Genomic DNA, 10,716 nt, shown 5'->3' on the forward strand with positions numbered 1-10,716 from the left:
CTTTCCCTCCTCCCTCCGCTCTGATAACTCCTCCCTCCTTTACTCCTGAGCAGCAGCAGAATCGGAGGCCTTGGTAGGTTTAAGTACCAAGCCTGAGATGACTTGCTCTCCTTATGCTGGTCTGGTTGTCTTTCCTCTAGGAACCCAAGGCTCCTTTATTATTAAAATAGGGCCAACCATTGGGGAAAGGGGTATTAAAATAAATGGAAGAAACTCCTAGTGATATGTCTGTCCCAGAATAGCTGCTTAGAAAAAGAGAGCTGCTGTTGGTTAGTCACCGCTGTATCCATCTCATTTTGGCTGGCCCATGATCCGGACACTTGGCAATCCAGGCCTTTACTCTGATGTGTGGGAATGGAAGCCCCACACCCTTCTATAGAAGGGCTCTGACTGTTCCTTTCCTAGGAGTTCCACGAAAAGAGATGTTTTAGAACCTCCCAAGGACCAGCCAGTCCCTGTTCAGCCCAGAGGTCACTCAGGGAGAGGAAGTGAAAAAAAAAATTTCTTGGTCTAGCCAAGGCTGCTCTGCAAAGCTGGAAACCATAAGGAAGACCAGAGCTTGTTCCTTGGTTGACCTGAGCATGCTGGGCAAGCCTGCTGGCTGGACACTAGCTGACTGCAAGGGCCCGGGAGGGTCTCTGCATGAGACCCCATTGTGGGTGCTCCTTTCTCTCTTAAAGAAATTTTCAAAAGGGGTCTAACTGGAGAATTTTAAGGAATGTGTGGGAGATCCATGCCCTTGGAAAGGGAAGGGCCTGACTTGTAGGGACTGTTGGGCATGTTCTTACCCACCTTCCCCTTACTCTTCTCTAGTTTGAGGCAGAATCAGCTTTGAGTCTGACAAAACCTACTTTGGCTCTGATGCTTACTATCTGTGTTATTTGACCAAGTTAGGCCATCCCTGGGCCTCTGGCTCCTCTCCTGCAGAATTGAGGACTATAATAGCTCTCTCTAAAGTGTTTTTTGCAAGGCACCAGCAGTTGGCATACTGGCTTGTCACTGGACTCCCATGTAGTCAGCTGCAGTTCAAATCCCATATCTGGTGGCTTAAACTCACCCCGGGTGGGCACATGTGTGTGCCTAAGATCCTGGGAGAAGAACGGAGGAAAAAGGGTTTGCGGTGTGGCCATCCCCCCTGGGGGGGGGATTGATTTCTCACTCTCTGTCTCTCTCTCTCTCTGTCTTTCTGGCAAGCGCGTCTCTCTCTGTCTTTTTGGTTAGCGCACATGCCCTATAGCAAAAGTGGTTTTGTGAGAATAAAAACCCAGAGCAGAAGCTTGGAGTTAAATCAAATCTTGTCAGGATTCAGTTCCTGGCTTTTGTACTCTTTAGTACTGTGGAGCCATGGCTGAATCACTGCAACACTCGGAATCGGGGTACGTGCAAGGATGTTCTGAGAATTAAAATGAGATAATACGCTAACAGTGCTTCCCACGTCTGGTGTACACAATAGCTTAATAAAAGGTGGCTATTAGCACTCAAAATCCCCAACCAGAAGAAGATAGTGGAAGCTTTACTAGGACACTTTCTCCAGGAGACCACTTGTCCCTCCAAGTACCCTTTGGTCTTTCCCTGATGTCTCCCCATCTATGTCTCCTGTACTATCCTCACACCCTACTTCTTGCCACATTCTTTTGTATGGATGATGGCTTTCAATTTTTTTCCCTCCAACAGAGGCAGAGTTTTCAGCATCAGTTAAACTGGGGACATGGGTGTCTGTGGGGGAGAAAGTCATTTATGTGTTTATATTAGGAATAGATTGCAAACACACAACTCTTTTTTTTTTTTTTTTAATCCTAGAATTAAATAGGATGGGAAAGAAGACAGCTCTGATTAGTCAATTATCTGCTAACCTTCCTCCTACTTGAGTCTTTGCCTCGTGGTGATTTGATTTGCGTTCCATAAATAAAATGATGCCTGGTACTGATTTCCAGTAGTTGGGAGATATATTTCTATAAACAACATAATCTGATTTGACATTTGACATTTCCTTCCCCTGCCCAAGTCCTGCAGATTTTTTTTTTTGAGTTTGACTCATGCCTTTTTATTAATGATTTCTAAAGGTAAAAAGAAGAGCGATCTATTATTCTGAGACTTTATCCTTCTTTCATTAAGTCTAGTCTCCTGATGCCTACACTGTGCCTTGGGCACTGAGAGAAGGATGGGTTCTAGCTCTGGAGGAGTACTCGATGGGATGGGTATGTTACAGGCGAGCTCAGAGACAGACATGTAAGCGAGTAACTAACGAACAGGACAGTCGGCACGAGGGTGACTAACATAGCTTGCTGAGTGAATGACTCAAGAGAGATGAGTAGTTCTCTCAGCAGGACAGGTGTGAGTGAAAGTCAGCAACTTCATTACTATCATCACTTTCTCATTTACTCATTTGGGTTTTAGGAACATGTTGAACCTACACCCTCCTTGGCCCATCCAATGGCTCTATGGGATTGAGAACGGTTATCTGTTCCGTGGCTTGTATAATAACATCCATTCTCATGGTAACTGCATTCCTTTGTCTTTGAGGACCGTTCCTCTCTTATTTCAGGTAACGTGGTTTGGGCGGGGTTAATCCTACTACACCAACTTTCCGGGGGTGACCATGTGACTCATACCTGTTTACCAGGGAAGTCTACATGTCTCTGGCCAAAGTGGCTAGTTTAGTGTTGGGCATGTGATCCACACTGGACCAGTTAAAAGGAATCCCAACCTTAAACAGATATGGCTTATTACCTATTGATGATGACGTGTACAGAATTCTCAGCTGGATTGGTCTGAGAAGTATTTCATGATGGGTAAAGTCTTTTTACAAGCAAAATGAAAAATAGTGATTGTTTAAAAAAAAAGGGAAAATAATAATAATGATTGGGAAAAACAATGAAAAGATATTGAATGATGAAGTGGGGAGATTAATGTCTCTCTATTGACTGACATGCATGGCATTCCCTTTTGAAAAAGCAATGTAATACACTGTAAAGTTATATGCAATTCAATGAATATAAACAAGATTATGATGATAATTAAAAAAATTAAAATAAAAGAAAGAAAAGAAAAAAAGAGAAATATTAAGCCACTACCAAACCAATCCCCCCCCAAAAAAAAAAAGAGTCCCAAACTTTAGTTAGAACTACCCTAAAGACCCACACCCTGTATTGTGCTGGAATTGCTACATGGAGACCACCAGGCTGTTGCTTTGTCATCACTGAGGGAAGCTGCCTGAGGCTGAAATGCACACAGAGGAAATCAGAAGAGGACACAGGCTTCTGATGACCTCTACACCCCAAAGCCCATTCTACACTTCTCCACTGTAACAGAAGTGCCCTAGTATGGGCTGGGCTTTCAGTCACCCATCAGAAACTACATTTCCCAACATCCCTTGCAGCAAAGAACACCCATGTACATTTCCATAGAACAAGATAGAAGAAACCTGTCTTGAATAACCCTGTGGGGCAGAGATGCATAGCAACCTTGTACTACCTGCTTACTCTGGACTGTTTTGTGAGAAAGAAACACACGTCTCTCTTGTTTGAACTGCTGCTCTGGGGCTCTTTGTTTTATTGTGTCATCAGAAAAGTCATGACGCATTTTTCTAAGCAAAAATGTGTCAAGCTTTTTCCAACGACCCGAGTATTTAAGCCATTTGAGCACATGGATATGGCCATGTGTGAGCAAATTTAGGTGTACAAAAGCAGTGTGGAAGGGACCAGCAGATGGCGTAATAGTTACATTGTTGGACTCCCATGTGTTGGAGTTTTTTTCTCCAGGATTTGGAAGACCATTCCCTGAAAGAAAAAGTCTGGACAGTTGTTGGGAGCAACTGACAAAGTTTATTTGTGTCGGCAATTCTTTTATACAGTTTCACTTCCGGGGTTACATGCGGGCAAGCAAATACTGCCTGTGCAGGGAGAAGAGTGTTCTGTAAAACTTTATGGGGAACATCTTGAGTTCTGGGACATCTTATGATCATGTCTCAGGGACATCCTGAGTTCTAGGACATGTTTATTGCAGCAGGTTCCGGAAAACCAGTCTGTGAACTTGGCCCTTTGCCTAGCTCTGGGAGGACCTTCTCCTCCTCAGACCCTCCAGAGGTTGCTGGTAGGCACACCACGTAGTCTACCGCAGTTTGAGTCTCAGACCCTGTGGCTTAAACTCACGCTGGTCACGTGTGTGTACGTGCCCAAAATCCTGAGAGGAGAATAAAGGAGAAGGGATTGCAGTGTGAACATCCCCCCACGGGGCGTGATTTCTCACTTTCTTTCTCTCTGTCTCTTTCTGTCTCTCTGGTGAGCACACGCACCCTATAGCAAAAATCTCTTAAAAAAAAAAAAGAAAAAAAAAAAAGCAGTGTGGAACTAAAATACCGTGTTAAGAATAGAGGGAGTGAACAGAGTTAAAGTATGCTAAAGTCCTTATTTGTTTACAAGAAAATTAGAGATACTAACTTAATAGTGTAAAATGTTTATTAATCTAAGATTAAGACAAGAAAATAAAAGAAACAGGAATATAGAAAAACCTTTATTAAGGCCAAAAATAAATGAATAAAAATCATAGCAAATACAAAATAAAGTGCTAGAAATATTTCTAAATACATTAGTGATTGCAATAAATGTAAATTATCAAAACTTTCCAGTTAAGAGCCAGCCCTATAGTCTAGTGGTTAAGGGAACTGGATCCCCCATGGCCAACTGCAAATTGGAATCCCAGCTCTAGCAGTTTGAAAACCATGCTGGGCACATGTGTGTGCATGCCCAAAATTCCAAAAGGAGGGAGAGGAGGAGGAGAAGTGACTGCAGCATTGTGACCTTTCTCCAATTGGGAGGGGGGGTTTCTTGCTCTTCCTTTCTCTCTGGTGAGCCCATGTGTCCTTTGGCAAATTAAAAAACAAAAATAGGGTCATCATATAACAATAGAAAAAATAACCCCCATGAGTGGTGATTATAAATGGCTTGCATCTAACAATATATCATAGTAGGTCATCGGGAAAGTCATGACATCTTTTTCTATGCAAAAATGCATCATGACTTTCCTGATGACTGAATGGTTTCAAAATACATATAGAGTAAAACTTTGTAGGACTGTAAGAGGAAGTGCACAAATCCATCATCATATACAGATTTTTAGAATATATCTAAGTAACTGATAAATAAAACATATAAAGAGTTATTAGGGATGTAGGCGATTTAAACAATGAAATAGCTTGAGCTAATGGACTCTGTATCCAACAAATAGAGAATGCGTATTATTTTCATACAATATATTAGGCCACAAAACTAATATAAACAAGAACCAAGGACTGTTATGAATCATATTTATGGTAATGTTACAATGATTTTTTTAAAAAGAGTTAACTTTTTATTTACTAATATCATTCTTCAATTTGACCAGAGAGAGACACAGAGAGAGAGAGACAGAGCAAGCTACCAGATCCAGGACTCAAACCACAGTCAGTCATGTGGTAGTCCAGCATCTCAACCACCATGCTACCTGCCAGCCCTGGCACAATGACATCATAAATCAATAACAAAAGATCACCACAAACCTACGTACACTTAGGAATTAAACAAAGTAAAAGCACTTTCATACTCTCGGTTAAATTTTTGGCTTTAAAAAATTATAATGGATATTAGAAAATATTTAGCATGGAAATAAATGAAAACACAGATATCAAAGTTTGTGGGATACAGTTAAATACAATTAATAGGAAAAATTATATCCTAGATATAAACTTGAGAAACAAAGATTAAAAATACTCTGGTGATTGAATTTAAGAAGTTACAAACAGTACAGAGCAAACCCAAAGAAAATAAAAGAGAAAAAAATTTTAAAATAGCAAGGGGGTTCTAAAATAATAGTCATTGGAGACTGACATGAAATTTGGGGGAAGACTGGTGCAGCATTAAAATGTGATGCTGGGAGGCTGCCCACATGGGGAGGTTTCCGTGCCTGTGTCTGAGACCCACCAGAGTACACTGGGCACATATGCCCATGACCCAGGGCTGGCTGAGGCTGGGGATGGATTGTGGCATTAGGACTCTGTTGGAGACTCTGTCTCTCTCTCCCCCTAACTCTTTTATTCATGGAAGAAATAGATGATAAGCTCAAAAAAAAAAAATTGGGGCCAGTGCCATGGCTCTGTAATAATATGTGTCTCAAGAGAAGCCAGATTCCATATGGCAACACCAATTCAAATCCTCAGCCTGGTCAGCCTGAGACATGCCAGGCATGCATTTGTGTCCCCAGGGTCCAATGGGCTAAGGTCTGGAGGAAGGGGATCATGGCATGGTAAGAACCAGTAGACGATATTCCTCTCTCTCTCTCTTCTTGTCATGTGCACATGAGTGCACTCTATCATGAATAAAGAAAAGAATAACTCAAAAAAATAATCAAAAGTTTTCTTTTTGAAATAGACAAATCTTTAGCAAGTGCATCCAGACACAAGAGAGAGAATTCTCCACAACAGAATCACACATCAACAATTTTAGGATTGTACAGAGAGAAGAAGGTACACTAGCAAAGGTTTAAGGACTCACTGGCAAATTCTGTAGCTTCCTTATCTCTGGCTTTGCTTTCTGCCATTTCAGTCACCTGTGGTGCAACACAATAAGGTATTTTGAGAGAGAGAGAGAGAGACTGCACTCATGTAACTTTTATTACAGTGTATTGTTATCATTGTTCCAGTTTACTCTTGGTTGTTGTTCATCTCTTACTGTGCCTAAATTTAAATTGCACTTTTTTTTGGGGGGGGGTGAGATGTTTTTGCTATAGGGCACGTGCGCTCGGCAGAAAGACAGAGAGAGACAGAGAGACGTTGTTCATCTCTTACTGTGCCTAAATTTAAAATTGCACTATTTTTTGGGGGGGGGGTGAGAGGTTTCTGCTATAGGGCACATGCGCTCGGCGGAAAGACAGAGAGAGACAGAAAGTGAGAAATCACCCCCCAGGGAGGATGGCCATGCCGCAATCCCTTCTCCTCCATTCTCCTCTCGGGATCTTGGGCACGCACGCACATGTGCCCGGCATGAATTTAAGCCACTGGGTCCAGGACTCGAACCACGGTCAATTACATGGGAGTCCAGCGACATAGCCGTTATGCTAACTGCTGGTCCCATAGATTACACTTTCTTACAGGCATGTTTGCACAGGAGAAAACAGAGTTTTGTTCAAGTACGTGTGCGTGGTAGCCAGCCTCCAAGAAGCGGCAATGTTCTTGACTTCTTGACGTCCACAGCCCGTCATGTCCTCTCCCTCACTGACTATAGCTGACCCGTGGAGCCAGCAGGATAATACAAAACTTGTGTGTGGCTTTCAGAGCTAGGTCAGGAAAAGCACTGTGGGTTCTACTTTCTCTTAGATCACTCACTCTGGGGAAGCCAGCCATCATACCTGAGGACACCCCGCAGTCCTATAAAGGACTCCGTCCACTTCGCAAGGAACAAAGGCCTCCACTCAGCTGTGAGAGTGCACCACATCAGAAGTGGACCTTCAGCCCCACTCCAACCTGCAGATGAACAGTCCCGACTGGCATGGGACACAGCCTCGTCAGAGCCTAAACGGAAGCACCCAGTTAAGTCGTTCCTGAATTCCTGACCCATGAAATTCTGTGACATAAGTACTTATTGTTATTTAAAGTACTAAGCTTTTTCTTTTTTACTTTAAGAACTTACTTTTGTTTTTATTAGATTTTATTTTTTTGAGAGTTTTTTTTTTTTTTTTTTTTTGCTATAGGGTGTGTGCATTTACTGTAGAGACAGAGAGACAGAAACTGAGAAATCACCCCCCCACACCCCCCCATAATGGCCATGCCGCAATCTGTCCTCCTCTATTCTCCTCCCAGGATTTTGGGCACATACAACATGCGCCCAGCATGAGTTTTAAGCTGCTGTGTTCTGGGACTAAAACTGCAGTTGAATACATGGGAGTCCAGCGACATAACCATTACCCATCTGCTGGTCCCAGATTTTATTTTTTTTAGAATAATTTTAGATTACAGCAAAACTGAACAGAAAGTAGAGAGTTCCCATATAGCATCTGCCCTTATCCATGCATGGTTCCCCTGTTAGCACATCCAGTACCAAAGTGGTGTATTGGTTATAATCGATGAGCCTACACTGACACATCATTATCACAAAGTCCACAGTTTACATTGCTCTTAATGTCATGTGTTCCATGGGTTTTGACAAATGTGTAATGACACGTATCCACTGTCATAGTATCATACGCCCGCAACTCCCGCAAGTTCTCTGTGCTCCATCTAGTCACTCCTCCCAAACTCCGGAAAACCACTGGTTATTTTACTGTCTCCATAGCTATGCCTTTTCCAGAATGTCATACAGGTAGAATCACACAGTACGCAGTCTGTAGCCTCTTCTGATCAGCTTCTTTCACTTAATAATATACATTTAGGGTTCCTCTACATCTTCTCATGGTTTGATAGCTCATTTCTTTTTAGTTCTGAACAATAGTCCACAGTCTGAATGAATGTACCATGGTTACATGGGTATCTCGATCGCTTCCAAGTTTGGGTAATTACGGATAAAGCTGCGGAAAACATCCACGTGCAGATTTTTGCATGGGCTTCAGTTTTCAATTTCTTTGGGTAAATACCGAGAAGAGCACTATTGCTAGCTCACGTGATGAACATGTTTGGCTTTGTAAGGAACCACCAAACTGTCTTCGATGGTGGCTGTTCCATTTTGCATGGCCACCAGCAATGAACCAGAACTTCCATTGCTCCACATTGTTTGGTGTTGTCAGCGCCTGGGGATTTTGCAATTCTATTAGGAATGTGAGGGTATCTCATTTTAATTTGCAAGTCTTTAGTGACGACAATGTGGAGCATCTTTTCGCATGCTTATTTACCCTCAGTACACCTCCTTTGGTGAGATGTGTCTGTTAAGATCCTTTTGTCCATTTTCTAATCAGTTGCTCATTTTCTTATTGTTGCGTTTTAAGAGTTCTTTGTATATTTTGGCTAACAGTCCTGTATCACATGTCTTTCACAAATATTTTCTCCCAGTCTGTGGCTCGTTTTCTCATTTACCCATATCATCTTTTTTGAAAAGTGAATTTTTTTTTTTTTTTTATCTGAGAGGGTGTATGCTCATGCAAGAAAGAGAAAGAGAGGGAAAGCGAGTGAGAGAAACAGCCCCAGCATTGTCATGCTGCAATCTTTTTTCCTTCAGAAGTTCTCCATCCCTTGGGAGTCTGGGCACACAAATGAGTGCTTAGCATATTTTTCAAGCCACCGGGGCTGTAACTCAAACCCTGGTCAGCCACATGGGATCCAGCTTCCTCTGTGTAGCACCTAACCCTTGCAGTATTTACTTTGAATGATGCTCACCTCATCAGTTCTATCTTTCATGGATCTTGTCTTTGGTCTTGTAACTAAAAAGTCATTAGGGGATCAGCAGTTGGCGTAATGGCTATGTCGCTGAACTCCCATGTAGTCGATCACGGTTCATGTCCCGGACCTGGTGGCTTAAAACTCACGCCGGGCATGTGTGCGTGCGTGCCCAAGATCCCGAGAGGAGAATGGAGGAGAAGGGATTGCGGCGTGGCCATCCCCCCTGGGGAGTGATTTCTCGCTTTCTGTTTCTCTGTCTCTCTGGTGAGTGCACGCACCCTGTAGCAAAAACCTCTCCAAAATAAAAATGAAAAAATAAATAAATAAATAAAAGCTGCTTTAGGGATGGATCTCTGCTTGTTGAGCAATATTCAACTGGAATTTCTTGAGGCACTGTCCCTAGATATGAGAACACTACATAAAGTTTTGGTGGACAGAAGGGTGGGCCAAGTTTGTGCTACCATCTTGTGCAGGATAACTGCAGTGTGGATGGGAACTGGACACCAGCCATCCGTTTTCTGCAAGGGAAATGCATTAGCTGCAATCCATTATACTGGTTTGCTGACTCGGAATCTTTCATGATGAGTACTGAAATTAAGCGATTACATTTTTTTTTCTATTTTAAAAGATATGCCTTCCCGCTGGGCTTAAATAGTAGGGTCAAGTGCAATGGTCAGGGGAAGTAGTTTTGAGTTAGAATCAATTAGCTCTGGATGCATATGGGGAACTGTGGCTTGGAGCCTGGCCAAGAGGTTCCGCATCGTGGCTTTTGCACCTCTGCAGAGTGGAGGGGCACTAGAGAAGCTGGGGATGGGAAGGGAGCGCGGGAAAAGATAAACACTTGTGTCAGGCAGCCAAGAGTAATCATATCCTCTGCCTAAACCACCCAGCACTGTGCTCTGTTCATCAGCTGTGAGGGAAACAAACACCCAGCTCTTTCTCACATAGAATTGGTCTCCCTGGGTGCCCTGGTGGCAAGGATCACTGAAACAATGAAGGAAGCTGGGACGAGATTGGCCCAACTTGATGACTGATAACTGAGTGGGCCAAACATGGCTGTGAGGTGGAAAAGGCTCCACAGCAAGCCCCGACACTATTGCTAAGCATCATGTTAGTGCTTTCCGATTTGATCCTTCCACTCACCCATGAATTAGGGTTATATATCTCATTTTGCAGATGAGGAAGTCAGAGCTCAGACAGTGGAAGTGGCTTGCCCTAAATCATGCAATTCCTGGCCGAGCCAGCATATGAATACAGACTTTTCCTTTTCAAAAATCCTTTTCTTTTGGGAACCAGCAGTTAGCGTAATGGCTATGTCGCTGGACTCCCACGTAGTCGACCGCGGGTCGGGTCCCGGGCCCGGGGGCTTAAACACA

The sequence above is a fragment of the Tupaia chinensis genome, unplaced genomic scaffold (genome assembly GCF_000334495.1).
Source record: "Tupaia chinensis unplaced genomic scaffold, TupChi_1.0 Scaffold000047_1, whole genome shotgun sequence".
NCBI classification, from domain to species: Eukaryota; Metazoa; Chordata; class Mammalia; order Scandentia; family Tupaiidae; genus Tupaia; species Tupaia belangeri.